At 42.8% G+C, this 13,995-nt stretch overlaps 1 pseudogene; it reads right to left on the reverse strand.

Annotated features, from left to right (window-relative positions):
• The window catches only part of LOC134357984 (uncharacterized), a 52,384-nt pseudogene that overhangs the window by 24,228 nt on the left and 14,161 nt on the right, over window positions 1-13,995 (reverse strand).

The following is a 13,995-nucleotide window of genomic DNA, read 5'->3' on the forward strand; positions in this document are numbered from 1 at the left end:
GAGGGGAATTCCGCATTGAATTCCGTTAACACCCTAGATATCGAATTCGCTCGTCGCTGATTTTGTGAACATTCCATTTCAGGCTGTGCAAATACGCTCGCCCAGTGATGCCAGAGGAAATGGCAGAATTGACGAGGGGGTCTGTGAGCGAAAGAGGGGCGAGGAAACAGGAACAGGTCATTTCAGACCGGGATTGCCTCCCGGACACGAACGAACCCACCTATGTCCGCTCACTGTCAGCTCCTCCGCTATCCAGCATTTCCTGCAATGTTACTTTAAAATTCGTCTTTTTCCCTTCTTTGTTTGTGGCCTGGTTGACGGTTTTAATTTGAAGCAGCCAATTCTGAATGAGGCGGCCACCGTTTATAGCAGTTCGGAATATTGGAGAAATTTTCATGACTACATGTTGGGGTTAGTATAAGAGAGAGTTGTGGTGGTTCCGATTTCGTCAGTTCTGGACAGGGATCAATAGATTAAATTGGGAAAATTTCTGATCGGTCAGGGCTTTTACCACATCTGACTGAGGCGACTGAATGCCGGGATGTACATGGTGTAAAAATTTCATTATATTCAATAATGGTTCATGTCCCGATCAGAGACAGATCGAATTCCACCACAGCTTTGAGACGGCACCAGGATTCCCTGAATAGATATTTCTATAGCAATGGGGAATAACACCGGCTGTGATAGGAATTGCGTGTAAAGGTATGACGGAGTCACTTTTCTTTATACCCAGGATAGTGCCTGGACCGAAGATCAATACATTATCCCACGCTGCACAGTAATAGACAGCTCCCGGGGTTCCAAGCTGCCGATGGTCAGGATGTGACTGTTGCTAGAGGTGTTTCTATACGGTTGGAAACGCGTTGTGATCCCTGTCCCTAGAAATATATCACCATTAGCATCATGTCTAACCACCCACTCCGGCCTCTCCTCGGGAAGTTGTCAGTGCCAGTACATGTAGAAAATTCCAACGCTACCGTTTTACATCCGGCATTCTAAGCGGGCAGTCTGTCCCGCCGAAAGGGGACAGAACATTGGTGTCTGATTGAGGACTGGAGCCGTCAGGATACCTGCAACAAAGACAATGAAACCATTGGGTGACTTGGATCTAACAGCAAAATAATTGATAAATTCGCGTTAAAATGAGCAGTAATTGTAATTATCACGGATATTCCGTGAATAAAGTAATATGTCTCTTACCTGATAAATGGACCAGCAGAGCCCACAGGAGATGAAGTGCTTGGAACCATGCTGTTCTGCAAACACCGGCAGCGACTCCGGTTCCAGCTTCTATAAATCGCAGCTCCGTGATCTATTTATTAACCAGAATGTTAATGAATGGGAGGCGCTAGGGAAAGAATGAGGCGGAGACTGATTACCCAGCCATTGGAATCTGTGAATGACGATCTTTAAAGCCTAACAATTAATTTCAAAAATGTTTCATCTTCAGTTGTGTCATATATGTAGGTGTTTGTCAAATACTGAAAGTAAACTGATTTTAGGCATCTTTATCAGTAGTTTTTCTTTGGAAAAAATGTCAGGGGACCATTCGGCTCATTGTTTCTGCCCAAATTATTAATGAGAACAAAACTATTCGAAGTGACACATATCAAATCGCCAGAATTACCCAACTTCCTTCCCGTACCTTGACCCGAAACCACTGTATTTATCAAAATTAAAGTACAAATTAGAACGCGGTAATCATAAAGTTCAATGTACAAAGAAAAAAAAAACTACTTTCCTGAGACTTATTTTCCTGTGTGTATTCACAGCAAATGTTAATAAACACAACGGGATTCATGAAAGACTGCACTCAAAGACGGACAAGCAACTAATGCAGAAAAGAAGACAAACTGCAAAAATAAAATTAATTAAATAGATACCGTCAGATAGATAGATAGATAGACAAATCAATAAATAACATGGGTTGTAGAGTGCTTGAACGCGAGTCCATATTTTGTGGAACCAGTCTTGTCTTGAGTAGAGTGAAGTTATCAACTTTGGTTCAACAGACTGGACACGTATCTGATCCTATAAATCTTTCGAAGAATTTCAAAAAATAAAAAAAAACTGTCCAATTATCTGGACATTACTTCCACTGCTCTGGGAAATCTCGAGAACATCCCACAACCACCCTCAAAAGTATTTTCTTTTCCACTGGTTTAACGGGAATGCAGAGTGGACGATTAAAAAAATAAGGCCAGTGGAAGCAATGCAGTCATTAGCCTCTCACACATTATCCTTTTTCTATTGAAATGGAGCTTATCACCCAACTTACTGCACGAAATTCTTAATTGTCAATTGCATTTATATCCAAAAATCTGTCCCCGAATTGAAGTCACCGGCAAGCAGTGCGGTCAAGAATCTTTTGGCAAAATGGCCTGCAACAGCCAGAGCACTTAGTTTCGAAGTTGGGATACAATGTTGCATATGTATAAGACGTTGATCAGGCCGCTGTTGATATTGTCTTCAGTATTAGTCACCCTGCATTCAGAAAAATACCACTAGGTAGGGAATTGTGCATGAAATATTTATGAGGATGTGGTTAGGATTCGAAGGAATGAGTAATAAGGAAAGGACGATTAGGTTAGGAGATTTTTCTTCGGGAAGTAGGAGACTGAAAGATTATTCTATAGCAGTGTATAAAAATCGCGAGGAGCAAACGTAGGTGACTATTTATTCTTCTTTCACCCAGAGTTGGGGAATAAAGAAGTAGCGTGCATAAGTTTACGGCAAGTAAAAAAAGAGATTTAATAAGAATCAGAAGGGTAACTTTTTCAAAAGAGGGTGGTCACATGCGTAATGAGCTCCGAGATGAGTTGTTAGTTGCACACATATTTACAACATTTAACCGGCTATTATATACCGGAAGGTATTTGGGCATGCATTGCAAAGATTTGATGTGATATGGGAGAAAGGATTGCATACTGGACTGGTTTGTGTGGGCTTCTAGGTCCATGTGGATTGGTTGAGCCAAAGGGCCTGCTTCAGTGGTGTACAACGTTTTGACTCTATATTGTGACAATTTCTCGATCAGTTGCATGCCCTTTCAGAACACAAAAGATCGGATCTCAGCACAATACTTCAACGGTGCTCTCATTAGGGTCACAGAAACATTGATTCATCGAATTCTACAGCACAGAAACTGGCTCTTCGGCCCGGCTATTCCGAGCTGAATTATTATGCTGCACGGTCTAATCGAAATGCACCTGGACCTTAGCACTCCTTACTGCTCTCATCAAAGCCTCTACCCAAATCCTCTATTAATTTTGAAATAGAAGCTGCATTTTCTAGTTCCCATGGCAGCTCGTTGCACACTCTTACCACCTTTCCTTGTTTCCTGAGTGTTCTGAATGATTAATAATGGATTTCGCCATCTCTCCAAAGCGAAGATCAGAAAAATATATTTTGTAGACCTCCCTCTACTCTCACCCACTCTCTCTCTCCCTTATCCAAAGTTTTGTAGCAATGATGCCCCTCTCTCTCTCCCTACCTATCTCCCTCTCTCTCCCTCCCTTAAAAAACAAATTTTTAATCTTCCTCATTGATGATTCGTCACCCCCTTCGCCAACGACAGTAACGTGATCAGCAGCTTATATATGGTATTGGAGCTGTGGTCAGCTTCATAGTCAGAAGTAAAAAGTGAGTTGAGCAGGGTGCTGGCCGGCTGGTGCCACCAGACTACGAGGCGAGTGGTCCAGGATTCGAATCCAGCCGGCTTGCACAATTAGCATTTCTGCTGGGTTGCGAGTTGAGGTAGCAACTCGGCCTTGTACAAATAGACAGAAATACTAAAAAAGGCAAGGCTGCTGTCCAATGCGCCACAAGGCGAGGAAAGGAACAGCAAGGGCAGGGGGCTAAGCACACAGAATTTTGGTGTACCTGTACTTTTGGAAGTTGAGGAAGAGATGTTATGGCCAATCCTAATTGACTGGGGTCTGCAAGTAAGAAAATTTAGGATCCAATTGCTGAATGAGGTATTGAGGCCAAGGTCTCGAAGCTTATCGAGGGGATGTCGACCTGTTATCGATAAAGAGCACCTTTGCTGTATAGCTTTTCAGGTTTGAGTTAAGAACTATTGAAATGGCATCTGCTATGTCCTTCTTGGACGGTAGGCAAATTGGAGCTAATCCAAATCTCTTCTCAGGCAGGAGTTCATTTGTCTTCTCACAAACATCTCAACGCACTTAATCAGTGGCTCTGGGAGTCGGTGAATATTCCTTCATGTTTTAAGGGTCGAATGGAGCTTAGGTGGAAAAACCCCGCTGTTGGACCAGAACGTTTATTGTGTGCAGTCGAATACTACTCACTCGGAAACAATGAGCACGTTCACACGCACAGGACTAGTAAATCAACGTTGATTGATAGAAGACCAAGCCCGCGAAATCGCCAAATCACATGATGTCACATAACCGACCAATAAGTAGTCACACAGAGGATAGGACAGAAGCCATTGAGCTCATCAGGGAGGAAAACCTTGTTATTCCCTACTTCATTGGGTTTAATTTTGTAAGAGATAATAGTATTCAAACTATGCTTCGGTTGTCGAGCATCCTTCAGTGATTGAAGTTTACTTTGGCATTGCTATTTTAAGCGGCGTGAGATGTCTTTCCAGCAATCGTACCTGGATCAGCTGTATTAGACTTGTTTGCCAGACCTGAATCAACTGATCTGCCCTCATCAGATTGCGGATCTCACTGTTTATTTCGGGTTTCTGGTTGGGAAAGCCTCTGAATGATTTTGTGGGACCTTCTGTGACAACCGTGCTCTATTTATTAAGACCATGTGGGAAGTAAGTATAGAAATAGCAAAAAAAAACCCAGAAAAATATATATTTAAAAAGTGAGGAAGTGTTCAAGAGTTCAATGTCCATGAAGGAATCGGATGGCAGAGGGAAAGTAGCCGTTCCTGAATCGGTGAGTGTGTGCCTTCAGGCTTCTGTACCTCCTACCTGATGGTAACAGTGAGAAAAGGGCATGCCCTGGGAGCTGGAGGTCGTTAATAATGGATGCTGTCTTTCTGTACACCGTTTCTTGAAGATGTCCTGGGTACTTTGTAGGCTAGTACCCAAGATGGAGCCGAATACATTTATACCCCTCTTCAGCTTCTTTCGGTCCTGTGCAGTAGCTCCTCCCCAATACCATAGCAGCCTGTCAGAATGTTCTCCACATTTTGCGACAGGTGAGGTACCAGAGGGTTGGAGAATAGCTAAAGTTGTTCCGCAGTTTAAGAAAGCTTTAAATTAAACTAGAAATAATAGACCAGTGAATTTGACATTAATATTGTGAAATTTATTGGAAGGTATTCAAAGGGACCGGATATTTTAGTATTTCGATAGACATATACTGTTTAGGGATAGTCAAGACGATTTCATGCAGGTCGTGTCAAATCAATCTTATAGAATTTTTGGAGAGGTTTCCAGAAAAGTTGATAAAGGCGAGGCTAGGAATGCTATCTACATGGACGTACGCAAGGCATGTGACAAGTTTCCACATGGGAGGCTGGTGAAAGAGGTTCAGTCGCTCGGCATTCACGATGCGGTAGTAAGTTGGATTAGATATTGACGTTGTGGGAGAAGCCGGAGAGTGAAAATAGATCGTTGCCTGTCTGACTAGCGGCCTGCGACTAGTGGAGTGCCGCAGGTACTGGTGAGGAGTCCTGTGTTGTTTGTCAGCCATATCAATGATCTCAGTGATAATGTGGTTAACTGGATCTGTAAATTAGCATATGACACCAAGTGTGTACTGGACAGCGAGGAAGGCTATCATGGCGTGCACCGGGAACTGGAGCAGTTGGAAAAATAGGCTTTAAAGTGACATCTAACATGTCATGTACATAAGCCCGAGGTGTTGTACTTTATTAGGACCAAGCAAGGTAGGTATTAGACAATGAACAGAAACGCACTAAGGTGCGCTATAGATCGACAGGATCTATGAATGCAGGTGAATAATTCATTGAAAGTAGCACCACAGGAAGATACTCTCGTAAAGAAAACTTTTAGCACATTAGCTTCCGAAATCAAAGTAGCGAGTTCAGGAGATGGGATGTTAAATTGAAGATGCTGGGACATACTTCGGAGTATTTTCTGCAGGTTTGGTCACTCTCCGACGGGAAAGATGTAAATAAGTTTGAAAGAGTGCAGACAAAATCTGCAAGGATGTAGCTGGGATTAAGGACTTGGGTAATAACGAATAACAAGAAAAGGTATCTCAATATAGTATATGGTGACATATATCTACTTTGAAACTAAATTTAATTTGAGCGTTGAAGATAACTGCGCAGTGACTGGCGGGCAGTTCCCAGAAACTAAGACTAGTTTTGGTGTTCAGGTAATTGATAGGTCAGGGATTAATGACGGAAATAGGAACTGAAATGAAAAGTCGTCCCTTATCGCATTGAATTATGGAGTGGGTGGAATGGACCCCTCCGATTTCTGTGTGCTATGTTATTAGAGTGCCTATACAAAGTATTCATTCACTCCTTGGAAGTTTTCATGTTTTATTGTTTTACACCGTTGAATCACAACAGATTTATTCTGGCTCTTTTGACACTGATCAACAGAAAAGACTCTTTTGTGCCAAAGTAAACACAAATTTCGACAAAATTGTTCCAACTTTATTACAATTATTAAACACAAAATAATCGCTTCTATACTTACCTCTTCAATTCAGTATTTATTAAAAGCACCCTTGGCAGCAATTACAACTTTGAGTCCGTATGGATAGGTCTCCAGCAGCTTTGCACAGCTGGATACTGCAATTTACCCCCAATCTTCTTCAAAAAACTGCTCAGGCACCTGTTCGTGGCAAAAACTACACCATGAAGACAAAAGAACACTCCAAGCAACTCCACGAAAAAGCCATTGTAAATTTAGCTCAAATCAGGAGATGGATAAAAGAAAATTTCTAAATCACTGACTATAATTTGGAGCACTGTTAAGTTAACTTTCAAGAAATTAATATAACATGGCATAGCTGTAATTCTGTAGATCGGGAGGTCCTCAAAAACTGAGTGACCGTGTAAGAAGGGGACTAGTGAGGCAGGGCTCCAAGTGACCTATAACTACTCTGGAGGAATTAGAAGCTTGAGTGTTTGAGATGGGAGAGAATGCACATAGAGTTGTTGCCCGGGTGCTTCACCAGCCGTAGCTTTATGGGAGAGTGGCAAATAGAAAGCTACTGTTGAAAAAAAAGTCACATGGCATCTCGGTTCCAGTTTGCCAGAAGGCATGTGAGAAACTCTGAAGTCAGTTGGAAGAATGTTCTATAGTCTGCTGAAGCCAAATTTGAGCATTGTGACCATCAGAGTAAACACTATGCTTCGCGTAAGCTAAACATTGAACATCATAAAAAACACACCGTCCTAAGCCTGAATCATAGTGCTGGATGCATCATGCTCTGGGGATGCTTCTCTGCAGCAGGCCCTGGAAGGCTTGTGGAGGTAGAGGGTAAAATAAATCCAGCAATATAGAGGGAAATCCTAGAGGAAAGCCTGAACCAGTTTGTAGGAGAACCACGACTTAGTAGAAGATTTCTTTTTAGGAAGATAAATACCCCGAGTGTAATCCAAAAGCTACACAGTAATGGCTTGAAACAACAAAATTGATGTCCTGGAGTGGCCAGATGTGCAAAGCTAACAGAGACCTATCCGCACAGACTCAAGGCTGTAATTGTATACAAAAGTGCATCCACTAAATACAGGTTTGATGGAAAGAGTAATTATAAAACCAATTATTTTGTTTAATAATTGTAGTACATTTAGACCAATTTGTAGAAATCTGTTTTCACATAGACACCAAAAATTATTTTCTGTTGATCAGTATCAATAAACGTAATTAAATCCACTGTGATTCAATATTGTAAATCAATAAAACATGAAATCTTCCCGGAGGGTGTGTGGATGAATGTTTTTCTTTAGGCACTGCATGTTCCCCACTGAGACCATTAAAATATCCCTCCGGCGAGGCTTTTGTGCATGGGACTGGAGAACGTGTCTCAGATAGATAGATAGATATATTTTATTAATCCCGAGGGAAATTTGGTTTCGTTACAGCCGCACCAACCGAGAATAGAGCGTAAATATAGCAATACAAAAAACCCCAACAATCAAACAACAAAATGCAAACTATGCCAGATGGAAAATGAGTCCAGGACCAGTCTATTGGCTCAGGGTGTCTGACCCTCCACGGGAGGAGCTGCACGTTCGATGGCCACAGGCAAAAAACGACCTCTCGTGCCGCCAGTGTTGTATCCCTGTGGAATGTGGCCGAAGTCCAATAGTAAAAAGTTCAGTATCCAGTCTGCAAACACATTCCTCGATCGTAATGTAATCCGGATTGCACCATCCGTTGTTAACTAGATCAGTAAGCACGAAACTCCTTTACGCTTACCGCTCTCGGTGCACTTCCGGTCAGGCGGAACGGTATTACCCACCGAACTCCTCTTCTCCAAAAGTCTCTGTTGTCTTGACCCGGTCCTCTTTCCTCGGCTTTGTGATCCCCCCCTCTGTGTGTTTTCCTCCGGATTTCAGCAGGGGTGTCCACCGCTCTGTTAGCTAAGCCGGCCGGGATTTGCTGGTCCGTGAAATACACAATGTGACCTTGCTTCAGTCCCGCGTATCGGGATGTAACCATTTCCAGCGCTAAAGAAAACCCAAATAAAACTCTCTATACCAGCATGTTAGAGAGGGTGCAGCTTCGACGTGTTACCGTGAGAAAAAAAATACAAAAATAACGTAAATTAAAAAATAAGAAGAAGGAAGTAAAAGAATAGATGGGGTGGCAGATTTGAAAGAGAAGAGACATCTCTGTTCGTATTTGAACAGCTGTCTGTTTTAGATACTCAAGAATTATTGAAGATATCTTGTCATGTTTCCTGAAAGATCATATGATTGTGTGTGGGTTCGGGTGTAGAAAGAGGCTGTTTGTTCTTTGTGGAGGGATTAAAAGAATCGATAACTTCATGTGAAGAGAATGGCCACGTCACAAGAAAATGCCCTCACAGTGTAACACTCCCAATGCTGTCCAAAATTTGGCCAAAAGGTCATTTTCTTTCCGCAGCGAAGGATAGAAATTAAAAGCAGAGGTGAAGTACGGCGAAGGGGTGCAGAGATTCCCAATCATGGCAGGAATATGATGCGTTATCTGCTAGAAAACACCCAACGTACCGCGGGCAGCCTTGTTAAGACCTACCAGGATAAACCTGCCGCTACATGCTTCTTTATTAAGTTCTGCATTGCACGAGATGCAATCCTAACACGGTTACCGGCTGGGGAGAGGTGGGGTAGGTGGGAGACGTTTTCCCCTCATTCTTCACCCAGCAGAAATTCAGACACAGCTCAGTGGGGATAATTCTACAGAGAATTATGCGTTGCTATTGAAGGATAAACATCGCGGTAACTTGGGAAGTTATTAAACGGTTGTGTTTTCCCGGATGTGGATCTGCACTGTACATTTACATTAGCAAGTGCAGGTTTCACTATATTAAGCAGGAACAGACAATCCGGTTTTCCTGCCAATCTGCACGGCCTCACGGTGCACAGGCCGCTGAAGAGATGGTGTTACGCAAAAGTGGACGATTATCTAAACGGGGATAAGGTTCAAACATCAGAGATGCTGAGGGAGTTAGAAGTCCAGACTTCCAGAAGTATAATTTACAGGTTGAGTTTGTAGTAAAAGAGGCAAATGCAAAGTTGGCATTTATTTCGAGCAGAATAGAATATAAAAGCAAGGAGATGATGCTGAGGCTTTATAAGACACTAGTCAGGCCGCACTTAGAGTATTGTCAACCGTTTAGGGCCCCATATATCAGTAAGATGTGGTAAGAGGGAGTCCAGAGGTGGTTCACAAGGATGATTCCGGGAATGACAGGGTTGTTACGTACCCCGTGACGGGTTATAGAACCAGCACAAATGGGAAACACTTTGGAGTCCAGTATTGCTCTTAACTAATGGTATTTATTAGTAACTACGCAATACAGTACTACAAATGTAGATAAATCAAACAGGTTAGCAATGATTATATATATGTAAGTGTGGAACTATATGAAAACCAAACTTCTTCAAGTCTAGGGGTAAATAGATACAATCTCACGATGATGAGTAAAGTTCAGTTCAGTTCGCGGTGTTGAGTTGAGTAGTGATGGAGAGAGAGAGAAAGGGAGAGATTTGAGTTTTCAGGTGAGCTGACGCCGTCTATGTACCCGTTGCCCTCCAAAATCCATTAGAAGTCACCGACTGTGACCACAACAAAGGGGACCATTCTTCTGTGGTGGAATTATCAACCCAGGCGAGGGTTGAACACACAAACAACTCCCCACCGGTCACTCTCTTTTCACACTGTGACAGCCACTGATCAATCCGCCTGATCGATCCTCCAAACCCACTTTTTCTGTGGGCACAACAAGGTTCATTCAGTGTCCAAAACCATGTGTCTGTCCGTTTATCATCTGATCTTCTATTTATCTCATTGTGCTGAATAACAACTGTCACTCAAACAGCTCCTCCCTTCTATGTCTGTAAGAACTTCTAAGCAGGCAGCGTCCTTGTAGAAATGTAAAATGCTGCTGAAAGCCCATAACATCATCCAAAGCTGTCTTCGCCCCTCTCTCTCTTAAAAACAAGATGTCGATGTTAAATAACTCTCTCTCTCTCTCTTTTCAAGAGCACAGTTCATAGGGGTAATTCAGGACTCCGTCACAGGGTTAACATATGAAGCGCGTTTGGCAGCTTTGGACCTGTAATGCTTGGAATTTAGAAGAATATGGGGGTGGGGGGGGATGGAAAAGGGGTCTCATTGAAGCCTACAGAATGTTGAAAAGGCTAGATAGGGTGGATGTGGTGAAGGTGTTTCCATGGTGGGGTACCCAGAACTAGAGGGCACAACCTCAAATTGAGGGGCGACCTTTTAGAACAGAGGTGAAAAGGAATGTTTTTAGACAGAGTAGTGAATCTCTGGAATGTTCTGCCACAGACTGCGGTGGAGGCCAAATCCGTGAATATATTTGAGACAGAAGTTGATCGGTCTGGCGAGACATGGCGAGAAGGCCGGTGTATGTAGTTGAGTGGGGTCCGGGATCAGCAATGATGGAAGGGCGGAGCAGACTCGATCGGCTGAATGGCCCAATTCTGCTCCTACGTCGTATGGTCTTACGGACATGCTAAGCGGGCGGTTTGTCCGTCGGAGACAGGGCCGGACATTGGTGTCTGATTGACGAGTCGGACTGTTGTAAAACACAATAACCTGGAGTGCACAAATCGCTTAATGTGCGTTTAAATCAGCAGTAATCAGATGGATACAGCAACCGCCCACATTTCCGACTGAATCACACACTGGTTTGCAAACACGGTTATTGGCTCCGGTTCCAGCGTCTGAAAGCTCGAGTCCCCGGTGTGTTTATTAACCGGAAAGTTCATGAATGGGAGGCGCCAGGGAAAGGCCGCAGGCGGAGACTAACTACTCGTCCTTTGAAATCTATTAATGGCGACCTACTGATATCTAACACTTATCCTCTAACTTCAAGAACATTTCCTCCTCAGTTGTATCACATGTCCAGTCCAATAGAAGGTTGATAAAGACGCAGTCTAAGCATTCATCCCATCGAATTTGCTTCAATAGGTAATGAAATCTAAATTGTTCAAGGTCACACTTATCAAATCCACACAATAAGGTTAACGTCCAAAGCCCCTTACACTTTGTTGATACCTTCACCAAAATACAGTGGTGACCATTGTTCAGAAATCACCGAATTCATCAAATTAGAACGTGCCCCAACGCTGAGGTTCATAAAGTTCAAAGTAAATTTATTATACAAATACTTATATGTCACCGTATGCTTCTCTGAGAATCATTTTGTTGCGGACATTCAAGCAGATACTAAAAGTACAATGGAATCAATGAAAACACTACGCAAAAACGAAGACTGTCAATCAATGTGCAAAAGAAGACAAACTGCAGAAAAAAAACAGATAGCTAGCTGGTTAGCTAGCTAGATGGATAGAAAGATAGGTTGGTGGGTAAATAAATAGACCACATGAGTTTGTCGAATTAATTATGAGTCGAGGTAAGTGAAGTTATCTGTTTTGGTATACGTATCTGATCATCCAAAAAAAAAGCACATCGAAATCTTCCAAAAGAAGCACTCCAATTCTCTGGATGTAACTTCCGCAGCCTTGGAAAAACTCAGCAATACGCCTACCAAAATGGACTGATTCCGCACCATAACCCTAAAATTTACTCCATTCCTATTTGCATAATGGGCATACCGTGTGGGCCATTTAAAAAAGAAGGCAAGGGTATGCTCCTCGGTTATTGGACTCTCGCATTCTCTCCCTGATCCAATGTTTTTGTAGCACTGATGCCTCTCTTTCTCCCTTCCTCTTTCTCTCGCTCTCTCTCCCTCACTCCTTCCCCTCCCAACACTCTCTCTCTTTCTCTTTCTCTCTCCCCTCTCTATCTATCCTTCCCTCTCTTCCCCCGCTCTTTTACCTTTTACTCTCTCAGTCTCTCTCTCTACTCCTATTCCTCCATCCTGCCTTACATGGTTGGTTACTTTTACTCAGGACAGGCCCTATCTTATTTTGCTGAATCACAGATCCCATTCTCCCATTCACAAATTAGGTTTTGGATTTGAAACTGATAACTACTCTGCAACTAATTCACTTTCAATCTGCTCAAAGAAAGGGAAAATATTTGGGCCTTACTCAGGCATATACCGTGGAAAATAATAACCACACCACCGTGAGACACAACTATCTCTCACACTTGCCTCCTCTCTCTCTCTCTCTCTCTCTTTGTCCCATCGCATTCTTTTTCAGTATCACTCTCCTTTCTCATTCAGTCTGTGCCACTAGTTCTACAATATGTTGAACCCAGGAATATGTGAACATTTGCATCCCCGATCAAAACCTCACTAAGAAGAATTGGCTTTCAGTGCTATTTGCTTCTTCAAAACAATCTTCTTTCAAATTCTATCGGCTTTGAATGTCACGTTTGCCTGTCGTTGTACTATATACCCGTGAGACACTTTTTGCTTCCTTGTACATTTGGTACATTTCACTGCCGTTTCCTTTCGTTACATTCTAATGTCCCTATTTCTCAGTCTTCAAATTCATCCATGCCTAAGTTTGCAGTCTCTTTTTCTTACACCAGAACACTAGAATACCGCAGCATAGTACAGCCCCTTTCGGTCCTCGATGTTGTGCCGACCCATATATTCCTAAAAAAAGTACTAAACCCACACTACCCGTAACCCTCTGTTTTACTTTCATCCATGTGCCGGGTCCAAGAGGCTCTTAAATTACCCTAATGTTTTAGCCTCCACCACCATCTCTGGGAAGTCATTCTAGGCACCCACAACCCTCCGTGTAAAAAACTTACCCCGATGTCTCCCCTAAACTTCCCTGCCTTAACTTTGTACATATGCCCTCTGGTGTTTGCTATTCGTACCCTGGGAAACAGGTACTGGTTATCCACCCTATCTATGCCGCTCATAATATTGTAGACCTCTATCAAGTCCCCTCTCATCCATCTACGCTCCAAAGAGAAAAGTCCCAGCTTTGCTAACCTTACCTTATAAGACTTGTTTTCCAATCCAGGTAACATTCTAGTAAATCTCCTCTGCACCCTCTCGATAGCGTCCTCATCCTTCCTTTAATGAGAATACCAGAACTGAACACAATACTCTAAGTGTGGTCTCACCAGAGATTTGTAGAGTTGCAACATGACCTCTCTACTCTTGAACTCAATCTCCCTAATAATGAAGCCTTGCATCCCACAGGCCTTCTTAACCATCCTGTCAACCTCTGCAGCGACCTTGACGGATGTATGGATTTGAACCCCAAGGTCCTTCTGTTTGTCCACACTCTTAAGAGTTACAAAATACACATGGACTAAGATATTAACTGTCCTGTGCTATCACCAGTGGGATCATCAGTTGATCTGCCACCTGTCTTCAGGAGTTTCGGCCCGCTTATGATCAAGACCCCTTCGAAGTG

This window comes from Mobula hypostoma, chromosome 2, assembly GCF_963921235.1.
Source record: "Mobula hypostoma chromosome 2, sMobHyp1.1, whole genome shotgun sequence".
NCBI classification, from domain to species: Eukaryota; Metazoa; Chordata; class Chondrichthyes; order Myliobatiformes; family Myliobatidae; genus Mobula; species Mobula hypostoma.